Consider the following 18487-nt stretch of genomic DNA (forward strand, 5'->3'; position numbering starts at 1 on the left):
GACACGTTTCTCCACTTGTGAACATGTTGAAAGATCACTCGTATGTTTTCAATGAAGTCACTGACAGTCAAGAATGCTGGAGGCAACAGCTGTTGGAGATTGATTTACCCCAAGGCTATTTAATCTCTGAGCCTCTCATAAGGATGCTTGCTAGGGGGAAGGTAAAGAAGCACAACTAAAAATTGTATTGCTTTCAGCAGCTGTTGTTATTCCTGAAAGCCAAGAATGGGTCAAAAAAATGTGATGAAAGTCTTGGATTGTTATCAGCTATAGGGGTGGCCAAAGCTTACTGCTTCCTTTGGGAGTTGAGTTTCCTTTGTGGAATGAAATACAGTAAAATTACTAACTCCAAGAGGGCTTAGTTGCCTGGGAGTTACCGTGAAGTGTATATGCGCCTTGGAATTTCCAGAATTATAAGTATATTATGTCAGTCTGGAGTGATACAGGTTGTGAAAGGCGGCCCTTGTGTTCAGTAACAGGAGCTGGGACAATCAGGCAGCAAGAAAAGATAACATAAAACATTCATTAAAATGGTGGAAAAAAATGACTGAAAAGCAGAATGCAGCTGCTGTATGTGTCACTTAGTATTTCAGAATGGTTCTTCTCTGTGAAACTCTGGATTTTTATTAAATCACATTGTCCAACCATGCATTAGACCCCTACGCTGTAAGACATTTGCCTACCTAGTTGAAAACAAAACATGTGCATCTCCCAACACAGCTTCTTTTCGTAACCATGCATTTTCCACAGTTTGCTAGCAGAACTTTTGAGAGAGGAAAATTAATATGGACTGCGTTTTCAATGGGGAAGGAAATAAATTAACATCTTTGGTTCACAGGCGACTTCATTGCTGTGAATATGTAGGATGCCTTGTGGCTTCTCAGAGTGCATCATTGGGCATAAAACTTATGTCTGTTCCCTCCAGCAATGCAAGCTGTTTGAGACAGTGTTCCATCCTGGGCATTAGCTGTCTAATGCCTGACACCTCATTCATCCCTTCCAAATCCTTCCAGTGGATCACTCAGGATGTATCTACACCAGGGCTTTAGTCTGGATCAAGAATACACTTTTGAAGCAAATCTTCCATTATCCCCACTTACTGTGCTTTGGTTCCCATCGTGAATCTGTCTTAGAGACCATGAGCCAGATTCCTGTCAGATGTAACTGAAGTGGAAAGTGTGCTTTAGGAGCATTCCTCATTACACTGCACAACAAAGGGCTCTGCAAGGCCAGACTAGAGCTAGTTCAGAGTAGAACAACCCTGAAATGTGAATAGTATGGACATTATGTCCTTAGTACTAGCTGTTTCATCATGCAGATTCATTCCTACCAGTCCACAAACCTTGCTGATACTCACATAGCCATAGAAATGCACCAGTTAATTAAAAGTCTCTTCACAAAAAGAGGAAAAAAAAAAAAAAAAGAAGAAGAAAACAAAAGAAGAGGAAGAAAAAAAAAAACAACAATGAAAATCATCAGGATGTGGGAGAAAGGATTTATGATTCTGAAAGTCACAGTTATCCTGAAAATTATGATGATCAGAGGAGGATGAGTATTTTTCATGCCATAAGTGTCTCTTTACATTAGAAGAGTTCTCAGGAACAACATACATGGCAGCAAAGACAGAAGAATTCAAAGATGGCATGGAGTGGACCTAAAATTGCTTTGAGTATTCTTTAGATGCTGAAAAAATGGCAAAGCCATAGAAAAGATCATAATGCTGAAAAACAAATAGTGTGCTCTTGAAGAGTATCTACATATGATTTGCTCCTATGACAGCAGTTAATCGTACAGTGTTTGTAGCCACACCACTCTAGCACAGGACTGTATAGGAACTGCTCATCACAGGGCCTTGGGATTATTACTTAGTCCTGTCAATTTGACACATACTTGAAGTTTATCCAAACTATTGAAAACTTCTGGGTCTGAGAAAACTAGTAAAGAGTCATTCTTGTGAGTGGTTTGGGACTACAGGGAAGAAATCATCAAATTACTGAAAATTCTTGTCCCGCAAGTACTTAAAAGAAAAGTAATTTTTCTTGTGGCCTTTCAGCAGTTCTGCCTCTGGGACAAAGTGGAAGTGGGAAAAGGAGAAATGCAGAAATTAAGAAAAATGAATTATGGACTGTGTCCAACAGAATCCAATATCAGTTTTTCTGCTGATTACACCAAATTTGTATCAGGCAGTTTTGGTACAGTAGTCTTCAGAACATTTGGTAGCTTCACAGTGGTCTGACTAGATAGATATCCAATTCCCTTTTTTATCAACTTGCCATCAAGCTGACAGGCATTTTACACTAGTGATAGAATCTGCAAATCCTGTAGCATGATGGCCACAAGAAGTGTCACGCAAAGATTATTTGATTTTCTAATTGCAATCTTAAAAAAGAAAAAAAACCAAAACAACACTAAAGCTTTTGAGCTAGAGACTAGATGACAATAGTACTCTTTGGAAAATAGAATAATGAAAATATTTGACACTTGCATGATTTTTACCCTATGGCACTCTAGCAATGTATGCTTGTATTTACCAAAACTTCCACCAAAGTGTAACTACTCCTGGTCCATGTATAACCCTTGTCCTCATAGGACCATGGGCACAGATGTCTGTGCTCTTCTTTGCAGTAACATAGGCAAAAAGCGAGGCTTGCAAGGACCTGACCAAAGCTCCTGCTAATCTCACTAACTGTAGATCACAGCCTCTTCATGGGGCTGTTCCCCAACAACTGAAATCTAAGGGATTTGTTCAATTCCAGCTCCAATGTTTATAGAATTATGATCCAACCAAAATCCATCCCTGTAGGTCTTCAGGATAGTTTTCTTTTCCCTATATATTTGAACCTATCTTTCAGCATCTTTTCTTCCAGACACCTGAAGACGTCCTTATGCAGCTGGTTCTCCTGTCATCTTGCAACAGCAAGAAAGTGATTATGTTTTTTCAGCCACCAGATGAATAAACTTCTACACTTTATTTGAAAACAGTTTTTCCTTTTTTTTTTTTTAACTCAAATTTGTCATTTCTATTTGTTCAGGGAGGCATTTATATTCTTTCTGCAGATACACCCTAGAAATGCTCTGCAACATCGAATATTCACAGACAAACCTTGCTTCAGGAAAGATTTTATGTTGACAGATAATGAAGTACCAGCACCAGCACTGGAAGTACGAAGATGCTGTCATCTAAGGTTGTTCCATAGCACGATCTAAGTTCATATTCACCTCACATACATGCTGTTTCTAAAGAAGCCTGCTCAAGCAGAGTACCAGAGGAGGAAAGCAGAAGCTGTGACCCCCTCCTCAGCCTGGAGCCAGCTGTGCCAATGCACCCTGGGCACTGCCTGGATACAGCAATGGCTATCCTGGCTGAGTCCTTTATTCCCACATCACGTCAGTCTTTGCAAGCAGCATCGCATGTTCAATACAGGGCAGAGAAATGGGATCTTTCCTGCAAGGGCTCAGCATAAAGGGAGCTGTGAGCAGCAGAGCCACTGGCCTCTTGCTGCTGTAATGACACATGCAGCTCAGGTCAGAGAGCACAGTCCCAATGAGTAACACATGTAGACTTAGCAAGGGACCCATTTGTTAAATATTTTAATGTGTTTTTTCTCTGCTAAGTTATAGTAATAGCTGATGCCATTATAAATGTGTGAGTTCAAGATGTTTGTTACAAATCAGATAAAGAATATACTTCTCAGCCCTACCTGTTTCTTTCCTTAGATCTATTTCGTAAAGCTTGGTTCTATAATACAAATGCCTTGATCAGTGCTAGAGCATGCGTGAAAATATAAATCAATTTCATGCAGAAAGTCAGGATCGAGACATAATCTGGCAGGTCTCTGGTCATTTTAAAGCCTTCCCATATACAATCACCCTCCTACTGTAGATGGAAATCTTGGGGGCAAGAGACAGTTGCTTCTGTCTTGTTCTTAAGTGTGAAAATCAGTAGGGGAATGTGAAAGGCTTAGAACATACCATCCCAGAGCAGTAAGTCTCAACTTGCAGAGGAGACTCTAGTTAGGCAATGACAAATTCCTTCCTCTCATTAGAGACAAGTTCCTCAGCATCAGGAGCCTTCCGTGGAACGTGTCTTTGAGCTCTAAGGTCATTCTAATGATGGAAAAAAGAAATCTTGATGGTCTAAAGCAAAAGCCTGTGAAGTGGCTTTCTCATACCCCACAAGCCACACGGGAAGGAATGAGCAGCAGCCTTTTGGAGACCTTGCAAAGCTGTGAGCTGTGTTCTTACAGTGCATGGAGAGATCAGCTCCTGAGGCAAAGCGCAGAGGCAGATAAGAAATCACCCACATCAACTGCCGTTTTAAAAAAACTACCGTTTTCGGTATCAGTGCAAAACAGTGTTTTCTACAAAACAGGCCAAAAAGAAAGAAGAAACTTTTGTGGCCCTTTACAGTGGTAAGGATGTGTTGGGTGGTGGCAGAAAGTGAGGAAAGGGATGCAGTTCCTGGGCTCTGTGGTACAACGCCTTCCTGCAGTGTCTTAGGGACAGCAAGATAAACGTGACAAATGAGGAAAAATACAGAAAGGGTAAAAATTAACATCTTGATTCACACAGCCTCGTCACCCATGAATGAGAGGAACATGGAAACTCAAAGAATAGTACTAAAAATGGCTTTCATCAATCTGTCCATCCCTCCGCATCAAAAGACAATGAGCAACTCAGAGTCACCAGGTACAACTATGACAAAAAGCAAGGGAACAGATAGGAGGGTTAGGAAGATAGTCTTGGTCTTGAAGTAGAACATCATCCCTACAGAAAAATGATAAAAATAATCAAGGATTCATAGGAAACATTGTTGAAGAGACTCTTGGAAACTTAGTCTTATCCTCAAGGCCAAGGAATACAATTCAGCTGAATTTAGGAAAATTATGTTTACTTATTTGCATGTAAGTGCCTAATTCATTGCCTATTACAAAAGTTTTACACTTCCTTCTAACACAAGAAGGCTTTGCTTTCCATTGTCAATAGCCGAGCATCAGACTAGACAACCTGAACAGCAAATCTAAGTTCTGAAATGTTCCCCTCATCTCGTAGGATGTCTTGGTCATAAGGGGAAAATCCCAAATCTCCCAACTTCCATATTAGCTGATCCCTTTTTACTGAGTGAAACATTTTGCTGCTGAAAACAAAAAGCCACATTAAATGTGTGTATAAGCAGGAAGTGGAAACTTAAACAGGTGCATGTTCATATATATACATGTTATATAGTGTTTATATATAGTGCTACCTTCTTACAGACAGCACTAGTCCCAAGCTGACAGCAATGCCCATTAAAAACAATCAATCAGATTGTTGTGTGAAGTTAGGTGTGGAGGCTTTCCTCCAGAATACTTCTTCGTTAAAATATCTTGAAGGAGAGATGAGTTACAAATGTGTGTGTTTGTGTGTACGTGTGTCTGCACATGTGATTTCAGACTGGAGGAAGGGGGGAATGCTCTGTCACACAGGGGAATTTCCATGTCCCAGATTATTGCAAAGGGGGTGAAAAATCATAAAAATTAGTATGATGCCTGGTCCTATTTCTCAATTCCTCATGGAGCCTGGAGGCACAAACTATTCAGCAGCTGGGCTGGGAAAGAAAATTCCCCCTCTATGAAACATTATAGCACAGTTGAGCACGTTTAAGGTTGCACAAAACTTTTCACGGCATCAGCTATTTTCTTTTGGGAAAGACAAAATACTTGAAAGCACAGCCCTGTTATGCTGCTGCAATTTTCTAAAGAAATTTTTTCTTTTGCCTGAAAGAATAGCCAGTCATGAATATGCAATGTGTACCAGACACAGGGCAAGTCAGGAGAACAGAGTGTCATTCCCAGGGAGCCTGCCTGCAGGATGTCCTGGAGGGGCTGCCCACTTCCAGTGCCCACCAGTTTAGCCTCCCACGGGATTTTGGCACAAACTAATGGCCTGTCAGAGGTGATCTGAAGAAACGTACCTAAGCACAATGCAGGAGTGCATTGCCCTAAAGAATAAATTTTAATACTGTTTTAAATTTCTCTTTACCCTTTGTCAGAAAAATCATAATGAGACAGCTAAATAAAAAGAGACAAAATGCAGGAAGCTTTTTGTGTTTTAATATCTAGAGACCAGAAGTGTTTTGTTTGATTGCTGTCATTTCTTTATCACGTTCTGAAACATTGTCTATGATGTGGGATGTTGTGAAGAAATACATTTATTTGTCTTTCACCTTCCTTATCTTGAGGTCAGCATGATTTCAGAGTGGCTGGATTACAAAAAGGCAGTCCTCTGTCAGGACTGTATTGACTCCATAAACAGGAGGACCGTAAATGCTTCAGCTCCTTGCATGTTCTCCAGATAATCAAAAGAATAACCAAAAGCATTTATATAGGTAGTGTGAGTCAGGAAGGAGCAGGTATCATGGGGGTCAGAAGAGAAATAAGCACCTTTCCAAGATGATGTTAACTCTGGGGGCTCTCTAGCATGCACCAAGATCTTAGGAAGTGTGCCAGAAAACTGAGTTTGTCATGCTCTTCCTCATCTTAATGGGGCTTCGGTTGGGAGTCACTAGTTTACAGGATTTGTCTTTCTACCACAGTATCATCCCACCTGAAAACTATTGATTTGCGAAGTCACAACATACCATCCTGAAGTAGGGAGTGGTATATAAGTTTTAGGATGGTTAATTAGTGAGAAGGAGATTTTCAATATTTTTAGACAGTGCCTGATTTTGGTTACACAGCTCAAGACATTACTTTCTAGACTGCAGATAAAAGTTGCAGGTACTCAGCATTTCTAGAAAATAGGTCCCAATATGCCCCACCATATTTTTTCAAATTTTAGAAGTTGATTTTAAGCTTACATTTTTAGAACAGCTCCTTGAACCGGCCTCAATTTTATAATATCCACACCTTAACCCTTGTTCTATCTTATCACCAAAGTTGTTTGTGTAGAAATAAACTCCAGAGGCCATGTTCTGAGATTTCTAGCCCTAAAGTGAGCCAATCCATTGACGTCATTTGGTCAAAGGAAATTTTATCCGCATCTACATATGAACAAGACAACAGATACCTCTTCCCTAGCCTACAGGATTTACAAGATGTGGATGGGACATTACAAGACTGTCCAGTTGTGCTTTTTTTATATTCAGCATATTTTTTTTTCTCAAAATGGAATGCACACAATCAGAAAAAGTGCAACCATCATCCTCCCAGGAATAAGTAAACCTGAGATACCAGGAAAAAAGTTCATCTTATTTTCTTCAGATGGAATGCTTTAAGATACTAACTGATAGATATCATCTTCCTGTCTGAAACCAACTGTCATGTCCATTACTAGCATCTGCGTGGGTAGAGAAAAGTATTAGAAAAGTCAGAAGGTTAAAAACACAGCAAAACAGAGAACTTAGCCTGCCTGACAAGTTGGGCAAGCTTGTAGAACTCTGTCTACCCTTAAGAAAAGACAAGCTTTACCTAGAAATGAACCCTTTTCATGAGCACAACGATCATGCAGCAAGGTTGCCTTTCCATCTTGCAATGGTATGACGAGTTAACCAACATTGTCCTTTTTTTTTTTTTTTTTTTTTTGCTAGGTATAATATTGTAATTTAGTGGACTAAGTTTGAAGTCACAGTGCTTGACTCCTCACATGTTGTGTGACTTTCGATATGCCAACACTGCAATTCCCACTTCTTAGTCTTGAAAAGTATTTGGTATAATACACAGATAATGGTTAGATGGCTACTCTGGGCCTTGGAGTTGAATCAACCTCACTTTCAGCAGTGTAGATCTGCTGAAGATACAATTTTTTGATAGTGTGTAGGGAAGAGAATGAAGATGTCAGACTCAAAGCCAAGATCTACCAATTCAAACTCTTTGTTCAAGAGGTCTCTTTTTCGTTTCTTTTTATTATTATTTTTTTCAGTTACACAGAACATTATAGCTGTAGTTACTACTCAGATCTCAGAGCTTACCAGACCCACGCAAGTGGGACCCTATCTTTTGACAGTCTGTCTTTGATTTGAATGCTGTCCAAGCACCTCAATTTAGACTTACATTTTTGAAACATCTAACCTCTTGTCATAGTATTCTTAGTAACCATCTTCAGCAATGTTTTTGAAGCTACTATTTACACTGTGTTGTAAAACTGATGTGTAAGAAATACTGAAAACATTTTCTAGCACTGATGGTTTGGTATTTCTTCCAAATAAGCAGCTTCAGAGATGCTAAAAGCAGGCTTCATTAGACTAGATGTGAGCATTTACAGTGTAAGCATCTACATTTATGTTCATTGCCTAAGCAGCTTTTGGTCAGTGCCGAGTTACTAGATTTAATTTAGGGTACGCTTTCATAGTAAAATACTATCTCACATCTGGTCCAGTGAATCACATCCTAAACGCAGTTGACTTTGTTGACTAGATCTACACCGAATTTCAGAGGAGCTTAGACACCTTACACACACACACACACACACACACACAATGTATTGTAGACACCTAAAATTAGCAGATATAAATCCCACACAAATGAAATGACAGTTTCTAGATAAATCTTTTATTATACTCAAGGGCAAAGCTTGTCATTTGGATTCTTGTCATTAAAAGCTAAAATGTAAATTTCCATCATTCCTTGCACTTGGGTACACTTAACTCGGTCCCAACACCATTGTATCCCATACTTTTCTCTCACCTCCTCTACACACTGTTGGTTGCAGCTTTAAGAGGAAAGCTGGTCCTTCCACAAAGAGATATTTTTTAGCACTACAAATTCAGCTGGGATTAACCTAAGTTCTTCAGAGTTTCTCAGAGATGCTCATGCAAGTGCTAGTTCTTTCTATTTTTCCCTTTTTAAAGAAGTTGGCACTGCTTTATTTCACATTCCCAGAAGAAGGGAAGCAAGGGGAAAAGCTCCCAAACACTGTGATGAGTTCCCCCCTTCAAAGAATACTAATGTCAACATCACACTTTGATCCTCACAACCAGCCAGAAATGTTTCAGAAATATCTCTTTATTCAAATATTTAAGAACTTACAGAGAAGATCCATGGCAGGTGACATAATTTAGAGGTTGTACAACTCAGTTCTATAATAAAACACACCACTCTCCTTATGCTTAGCTGCACCACACTTTGCTCTCAGAGCAGAGTCAAAGGACCTTTCACCCTGGTATAGATCTGGGATAACCCTGCCAAACTCAACAGAATTAAAAGGCTGTGAAATAGAGTAAATCACAGCCACAGCAACTCATTTAATTTTAGCAGAGCTACTCCAGGTTCCCAGCAGTCTAACTAATTGCTTGGCCTTGTTCCACTTTCCCTAAAGACTGAAGCATCCATTTTTTTTTTTCTATCAAATATTAACAGGAACCTACGGATCGCTTGTCAGAAGATGCTTAACAAACTGAGCATCCTTCAGCAGCTCCTCTGCAGCCCAACCCCAACTGCAACTCTAGGCTTTGGCTCTGTCCTAATCCTAATTCTAAGCCTAAATCAAGGCTTTGAATGAATCTCAGGCCAAGATCCTCAGGCATGGCCCAGATGGAAAAGTTTTCATGGGAGACTTCTCTGTGCAGCCTATCCCTTCCTTTGGCAGCCCCACTCCAACTCAATCTGGTTTGTTTTTTTCCAGGAAGAAACTAAAAGGCATTAAGGTGAGCAAAACAACAGAAACAGAAAAATGCACCCAAGAGTAAGGCGAAAAAGGTAAACCACAGACAAATAGCAACAAATGTGAGTGGTAGCTGAGAAGGGTAACTCTAAGTATAGCAGCAGTAAGGCAGTGTCCTAACAGCTGTACTCCATCCGCTCCCGTATTTTTCAGTCTATTTATCTTTTAATAGGTGACATTCCCTGTCATGCCCTTCAAACCTCACAAGTTTATTGCTGTTTGCACAGTGTAGCTTCCATCCCCAAAGGCTATTTGCCTGACAGGGGAAGAAGTGTATGTAAATAAGATTTTCCCTGTGTTCCCCCTGGCAGGCAGGCAGCTGCACGTCTTCCATTCTGAAATCTGACAGTTATGAAAACTTGCCAGCTACACTGGTGGGATTTGGGGCCAAAACGGTAGCAATCTAGTAGAGGACACTGAGAAACAACAAGTACAACTGCAAAATCATTTGAGTTGTGGCTAGGCAGTTCAGGGCTCAAGCTCTGCATAGGTTGGGTACAAATCCTAGACTCATGGGCGAGAAGGCAGATTTAAAAGTGATTTGGTGCCCTCTAACGGCAAGGATGCTTTTTTTACCAAAATGCTCTATGAAGCTACTTTAACCCCCAAACGGTCACCGCCATTGCTAACAAGCTCAGTTCAAGTGGCATAGTCCTATTTTCTAGCATTATTTTAGTTGGCTCGCTTGACTGATAGGACCTCTCTCCCACTGGCTAATTTATATTTCCATTTATTATCTGGGCTTTGTGGAGGTTGTAGCATCTCATGAATTCAAATAGTCAAGATCCTACTAAGTTTTATGCACATTGTGAGGACGCGGCCACCCTGTCAGCTCTGTCACACCAGGAATGATTTCTGTTTACCCTGTCTGAGCTGCATCCTATGCTGCCAGAAAAGTCTGCTGGTGCTATGGTGGGAACATGCATGTTTCATCTGCGGTGACCAAAATAAGCACTGGGCAGTGCAGAACCTGCAGATGCCTTTTGTGCAGATGAATTTGATGAACTACAAAGTATATTTCTTAAAGATTCAGGATTTAGTGGAGTGCAGTGAGCAGTTCAGAGTTCTCTGTAGTCACTAAACTATTCACTTTCTGGAGTCAGCTCATGGGTTCTAACCTCAAAGAGGCACATCAACTGCCCACTGATCAGGCCAGATTGCCTGGGAAAAATGGAAAATTAGAGAGAAATAGAACTAGTTATGTAAATTTAGGCTTTTCCTTCTTCTTCTGCTCTTTTACTTCAAGCTGGTGATGTTGTCTCCAACAGTTCTCTAACCATCAGGGTATACGAAGAGCTTTTTAAGGTACATGCACAGGAAGCAATGCAGGTAGATGCAAGTTTCTGTGCACTTTCAGTGCCCTGCTTGGGCACCGAAACAGAAGCTAACTGCAAACAGGATGCCTTTTGTTCACATGGTGTTATGCTAAAATTAACAAGCCCTGGAAAAGCTGTAGAAGAATCATAAGATGCTAAGTGGCTGGGTGATAACATAACAGATGTAATTCAGCTTAAATAAATCCAAAGCAATGAACATAAATAAAAACAAATACAACTCTATGTAGATACAGTGATAGCCTCTAAATCAGATTTTACCACTCAGAAAAGTGATCTTGTAGTGATTGTTCATGCAGTGACTCTGGAAAAGGCAAATTGAATCACTGAATAAAGAGCAGATTAAACAAAACATTATTATGACATGATGTTCAAATTCTTTGGTGTGTCTAGTGCTGTCTGTGTCTCTGGCAATCGCAGTTCAACAACAAACAGTAGAACCAGAAAGCATGCTGAGAAGCGTGACAGAGATGATCAACAGCATAAATAGTTTCCATACAAGAAACAATTAAATAGTCAAAGATGCACAGAATCATGGAAGATGTGGAGAGAACAGTTGAGAGAGATTCTCTGCTGGTTTTCATATCACAAGAACTACGGGCACCAAATGCTTTTAAGCCACAGTTTTAAAAACAGAAAGTGATCCTTTTCCTCACATCTCCCATCCTCCACTAAATGTTGAAATTAATTTCCACAGGGTTTTTTGTGTTAAAGATGAGCTGGGCCTATGTCTGAAGGATGGATCCATCAAAAGCTATGGAAGCATGATAGACCTTCAGTTCAGGGATTTCCTATCACCGATATCTGAGAGCTAGGAGGAGGAACAGAGGAGTTGTTCATGGAGGCATGGAAAAGTAAAGGTAGCCAGAAGTTTGATTTGGACACCTACAGCTCTGCAGATCTTCCAGATCTTCCAACATTTTCTGCCTTTGTATTGCTGAATGTGAGAAAAAGAGCATGTGAGAGTGACCTGTGGCTAAAGAAATAATGAAGGTGGGTCTCCCCTGTGGCTCAATCAGATATTTAACTCTTTCCCTGAAAATCCTGAGACAGAGGAAAAGCAGATGCACATGTGGTGTTTATTTTGGCAGTTACCAATAGCATAACAGCTTGGCATTGCTCAAAATATTTTATTTCCTAGAATATTCAAGCATTAATACAGTTTAAAGCTAGGAGATGTAATTTCTTCTCATCTGGCATCCAAGTACTGCTTTTTCTTCCAATCTGTCTTTGAATTTTGTCTAGTGACTTCTCTTCAGCTTCTGTCTGTCTCCCAGAAAGATAATCAGTTTGGATTTGAGGGTATCAAGATTTGGCAGATCCACTGTTCTCTTCAGCTCATTCCAGTGGCAAATCTCCATTATTAAAAGCATTTGTCTAATTATCATTTGAATTCATTTTGGTTTTGCATTCAACCATGAGTTCTTGCTATGCCTTTTTCTACAAAAGAGACTTCTAAACCTGGTGTTTTTCTCCTCTGAGAGTTGATCACACACTCTGACCATGTCTCTTGCTGTGGTACTATGTAGTACATGTGCAAAGCGATGGACAGAAAGCTCCATGAAGTGCAACATCGCTCCCTCCCTCTTACTTCTGCATCAGTTCATGTGTTTCCCTGACTGAGCCCTTCAGAAGGGTGCTCTGCCAGGACTCTCAGTCTCCTTTTGGATAAACTAAGTAAATAGAGTTCTTCAAGTCTGTCAAGAAAAGCATCATTCTTCAGCCTTTGAATGGCATTTATAGTTCCTTACTACCTTGTCTTGCTTAACACTCTTTTAAAAACCCTGATAGTTGAAATGCAGGACCCCTGTAGCACCACAAAAGGGGCCAAAGACAAAATGCGTCTACTCCTACTCTAGTATTTTTATACTAGACTATTACACCAGAACTTCATGCCTGATTTCTTGCCTAATACCCCCTCCTTCTTCCTCGTTTTTTCCAGAGTGCCTGTTGTGGAAGATATGGTCCCTGTTTGGTAACTGGTTATTGTCCCAAAAACACTGCTACTACAACTACTGTGAAAGTCAGTTACTGCACAGTAGGTTCATCAGATCCATAACTTCCCAAATATTCAATATATGGGCTGGAAAGTATCCCAGAAAATAGATTAATTTTGCATAGTCTGAGTCTTGGTATACTTCCATGGGATTTACACTTAACCGCTGACCCAGCTAAAGGCCGTGGAGGGACCATACACAAAAGCAGTGCTCTAGTTCCTGTCCCATGTAATTTACATCCCAGATGAATATCTGGCATCTGCAGGCACCACAAATTACAATTCAGAGAGTCAGACAAAGAAGCCACAGTGAAGTTCTTGGTGTCATGAAGGAGCATCCTCCTAAGAGGGTTACTTAGAGGAAAACACGACTGAGGTGATACTGCTCTTCAAAGAGCCTTCCATCCATGGCTAAGCACTTTTATTGCCTTGTACCACTGCTGCAGAGAGAAAGATCTTAAGCTATTAGAGCAGAGAAAAACTTTATTATGGCTCCACAGCCTCAGGCATGTGAAAACCAAGTGCTTCAGCACCTTTCAGGATTAGGCTGATAAAGATGAGAGAAAAATACATTCTGGAGCAATAAGCTATTAAAAGACCAAATAAATAATTTAGAGAGAGACATTCCTTGGTGTGGTTGAATATATTCCTGGAGCATGGTTACTTGTCTCCCCTTTGCTGTTACACACCTGCACAAGTGATATTTCAGGAGGTAAAAATCCCTGCATGACTCTACTGCATGATAGCTTGTCAGAGTACTTTTCCTTCAGGGTCTCTGCTTAGAGGCTCTTACACAACATATAGTCTGAAATATAGCAACAGCTGCCTTAGTCTGCTTGGAAGCCACATCTGGATCCATCATATACAAGTGCCTTACCAAAATATTTTACCAAGACGCTCATTTGGGGGTTCATTATAACTCCCAATAAAGAAGAGATTGGGTTAGTGAGAAGGAGAAGGGGAAGAATAAGACAAGGAGCCAATAGCCTTCACTTTGTACACAAAATTAAGGCCCAACCAGAGCATCTCCTCAAAGACCAGAGGACCTTGGTCCCTCTGTAGTTACTAATCACAAGCGAGAACTGGCAGAATTGAATGTTGCAGAAAGTTACTATAAAGACTATTTCCCTTCTGGAAAATCCTACAGATCTGAGTAGGGATTAAACCAATACTATGGCAAAAGCAGAATATGGAATGAGATCACTCCCATTATGCAAACCAAAAGAAACACATTGTTCAGCCTTCTGCACAGTGACCTCAGTGCTGTTTCAGAAAAGGATGCTTCGCACCAAGTCCTAATGAAAGGGGCAACATCCCTGAACTCTCCTACATACCCAACTGGAACCTCCCTTCCACAAAAAACCTCCTCAAAATTAAGTAGAAACTCTACAGGACAGCCAGAACAAAACAGTGTCAACCTTTTCTATATGCTACAGTACTTTCCTCTAAAGCATGTACTAAAGAATGCTTTCCAAACATAATTTCTGCCTTGAGAAAAATACCCCATGCTACTCTCAGCAACAGGGGCAATCTCTTTACACCACTATGTATGTACGTATGTGTCATGTCTCAGCCATAGCTGAACCTACAACAGGCACATCCAGACAGGTTAAAATACTGAAGTACTGCTTCATCTGATGGTGTATGAGTGCCGCCTTCTGTGCCTGGCTTTGCTTCAGACCTGGAACAAGAACTTGGACAAAGCACAGATTTTCTGTGTTGGTGTCACAGATACGTATATCACGTGCTCATGTTATAGCAGTGTTGGTGGCTGTCGTGGTTTTACCCCAGCCGGCAGCTGAGCACCACGCAGCCGCTCGCTCACTCCCCCCCCCCCCCAATCAGGATGGGGAAGAGAATTAGAAAAGTTAAAGTGAGAAAACTCATGGGTTGAGATAAAGACAGTTTAATAGATAAAGCAAAAGCCGCACGCACAAGCAAAGCAAAGCAAGGAATTCATTCACCACTTCCCATGGCAGGCAGGTGTTCAGCCATCTCCAGGAAAGCAGGGCTCCATCACGCGTAACGGTTACTTGGGAAGACAAACACCATTGCTCCGAACGCTGCTGTCCCCCCCCACGCTTCCCCAAAGCTCCTTATAAACTGAGCATGACGTCATATAGTATGGAATATCCCTTTGGTCAGTTGGGGTCACCTGTCCTGTCTGTGTCTCCTCCCAACTTCTTGTCCACCCCCAGCCATCCCGCTGGCAGGGCAGTGCAAGAAGCAGAAAAGGCCTTGGCCCCGTGTAAACACTGCTCAACAATGGGTCCATAGAACAAAAACATCTCTATATTATCAACACTGTCTCCAGCACAAATCCAAAACATATCCCCACACTAGCTACTATGAAGAAAATCAGTCCTCTCAACTGAAACCAGGACAGTGGCCAAGTGCTATAAGATCTTCTGTTACCACAATAACTACACATCTCCCAAGTTTTGAAACATCAGCTCAAGTTGCTACCAACTATTCAATGGCAGTTTATTTTTCTGGCAATGACCACATGGTGGTGGTGTATCACCGTGAGTTTGATGTTCAGGTCTCACTCCCAGGAACTGACTACTTGGTTAAAGGAGCTGCAAATTTACAGCACAGCGCATTTACAAGGATGCTTGTAGAGCAAGCCCTCTAAGCCCACTTTACCTCTGAATTTATACTCACTGCTTAACTGCTTTGCTTAGAGGGTTGTGTGCCTTTCCTGTTAAAAATATCCTGGAGTTACTCTAACAGCAGATGTATCTCACAGCAGGTATATCCAAATGCAGCGGTATTTGGAGTTACACACAGAGAATTTAATTTATTTGTCCATCTGATTCATCTCCCAACCTGTTTTGTTTTTTTTTTTAAATAATCTTTCAATACTCTATCCATTCACCAGAAAAAAGCACTTCTGAGAGCTCCTTTAGAGTCAAGGAATGTTGAATGCTCATTCTTCCTAATTTCTTCCAAAAACTCTTCCTCCATAAAGTTTTTCAGCCACATTTCACTGAAGACAGGTGCTAAAAAGAATATGTACTGCATCTTCATTGTGCTTTTCAGCCCATTCACAATATAGCCTTAAATTAGCTACTATATGTCCTTGACTGAATGTAGACAGTGACAGGCTGATCTAACATGCAGTGAAGTCAATGGGAGCCTTTCAGTTTTCTCTCATTTGGCCCTGAATCAAGTTCAAAGTTGTCTGGTTCAGGAACCAGATCCTCTGTGTTTGTCCAAAGATGATTATTCTCCAATATGGATGTAGGTTACAAAAAAATCCATTAGGACTTTTTGCACAAAAGGAGCTGTACGTAAAAAAGACAGCATGTCTCAAACCAACAGAGACATTAGCTCCAGTTTAATTGGTTTGAAACAAGGGCAGATCATCAACAGGGACAGGAGAACTGGTTTGGACTTAATGAGAAATGCATCATTTCCCACTCACAAACTTTCACTGCAAACTAACCCTGAACTTTTAGAGTCAAAACTATTTTAATGATCTTTTTCCTTGCATTGTCATGAGCCTTTCTACTTTCACGTTCTGTCAAGGATCAGAGAAATACACACCACCACAGAAAGAGGGCTCTTTTCGCAAAAGGAGTGACTACATGAAGAAAATACAAGAAATGCCATGAAATATTGTATTCCTGGATATTTTCTAGGCCAAATGCACACGGGCTCTGACAGTTCAGATAGGCCACTCAAATAACATCCTACCTTCTGACTGGAAAATCCTTCTGTGCTTTGGAAGTGTGGTGTGTTTGGTATCACATCCCTCTTTTGGTGTAGGCAAGTTTCAGCACGCTTTCTTAAAATCTTTGGAATTGGATCAAATATTAATCCACATCCACCAGTCCACGTCAAATACTTATTAGATACTTCAAGTTCCCATGCAGCTGCTGTACACCCAGGAAGAAGAGAAATTCCCCAGATACCTACCTTTTTTTGCTGTTGAACATTTGTGGATCCACCCAAGTCCTCATAATACAATGGAGATATATGTCTGCTTCCTCTGACTGTCCTGACTTTAGGGCCAGCTCCATTAGTGTTTTCAGAAAACACTGGATCAGGCCTCTCTGGAAGGCTGACATACAGGACATTCTGCCCTGCAGCTGAAACTTGATGAGTTGGAGCTCTAATGAGATCTGGGTTCTTCAGATCTGCTCTGTTTGCTTTGGAGTAGATCTTGATTCAAAATCTTCTACTGCCCAGAGCAGATGCTGAACCTGGCCAATACATCATTTTGAGAAGGTCTTCCCTGTTAGAATGGTTTATTGCATAAATTATCTAAATATCCAGAAAAGAAATGTTGGAAATAGCTCTAGAGCCTGTGGTTAATATTTTCAGCAGAGAAAGCAAAGGACAAAACTTAGGCCTGCATTTCCCCAAAATCCACTGCAACTGAAGCAAGTCGGTTACTGGTATGGTTGGAAAGGAGTTATCACTTTGAAAACAGCAGTAGGTGCCTGATTCAGATCTGTCAAGGCTTCTAGAAGATGTATGCTGCAAAACAGCTCAATTGTCCCTCAGTCCCTCAGCTTAGACAGAAAATGTAATTTAGAAAGTAGAATATGGCAGAAATGACACCAGTCATATCTGTGTCTAGATTTTCTCATCCTTGCTTTCTGAAAATTGATGGCCTTTCTAGAGTTTTGACATTAAGTTCATCCAGAAGCACTAGCTGTACTTAGAAAGTATGAGATGTTCAATCCTCTTTCTGAAGATACTCTGTTCTCTCAGTGTTCTACACTTGATCCTTTTCTGGGCATAATGTGACCACTGTGATGTTCAAAAAGTACCATAAAGTTCTTCAACGCTTGCACTACAGAGTCTAATAAAATAAATAGGGGTACAACCTGCAACGAATCTTCTCCTGACCGTCCCATAACACCTTACTGACAATTATTACTTCAGAGACACAGAAATATTCTCATGGCTTTCCTGGTAATGACAGAAGATCAATGTCTTGTCCAGAATTACACAATGAGGCAAGTCAAGATGGGATGAAACACCCACTCTTCTGCTTAGCAGCCTTTATAAACACGAGCTGAGACAGTGTTAACCAAAGCAGAGAGCTCAGAGTTCCTTACCTGCATAGCACCAACCCGCACGTCCTTTCCTTCTCCACCTTCCCCTGGCACCATGGACAAACTCCCTGTCTTCCAGTAGCATGCCTATCCAGGAAACACACATTGCATCTGCTTCTCCAGCTTGGGTAGACTGAAGCACCCTCTTCTCTACCTCCAATCTTTTCTCAGGCCTCAATTTATCCACTGGTGTCTGCCCAAAGGAAATCTCTTGGGGTGTATTTTGCTGCTGTCAATTATCACTGCCTATTGCACTTATCGGGAAAGGATACCAAAGTTTCAGTGATCCCTTAACAGTGTGGGTGGAGGAAAGAAGTGGAACCAGGGAAAAGCTGTGCTTTGATCCTGAATGAGCCAAGGACAATTCGCTCAAATCATTTGACCCTTTGTGCCAGAGGCAACCCAGCTGGGAAATTGAGAGAAAAGAACAATTTCACTGCAGATCAAAC

The 18487-nt window shown here is 40.9% G+C and overlaps 1 long non-coding RNA gene across 1 annotated transcript in view; it reads right to left on the minus strand.

The window, feature by feature from the left end:
* Positions 1-18180, minus strand: part of LOC142600706 (uncharacterized) — an 89861-nt gene extending 71681 nt beyond the window's left edge. The window contains exon 1 of the long non-coding RNA XR_012834265.1: positions 18042-18180. This is a non-coding gene — a long non-coding RNA (uncharacterized LOC142600706). The remainder of the gene's footprint in view (positions 1-18041) is intronic.
* Positions 18181-18487: the final 307 nt, after the last annotated feature.

This window comes from Balearica regulorum, chromosome 2, assembly GCF_011004875.1.
Source record: "Balearica regulorum gibbericeps isolate bBalReg1 chromosome 2, bBalReg1.pri, whole genome shotgun sequence".
NCBI lineage: Eukaryota > Metazoa > Chordata > Aves > Gruiformes > Gruidae > Balearica > Balearica regulorum.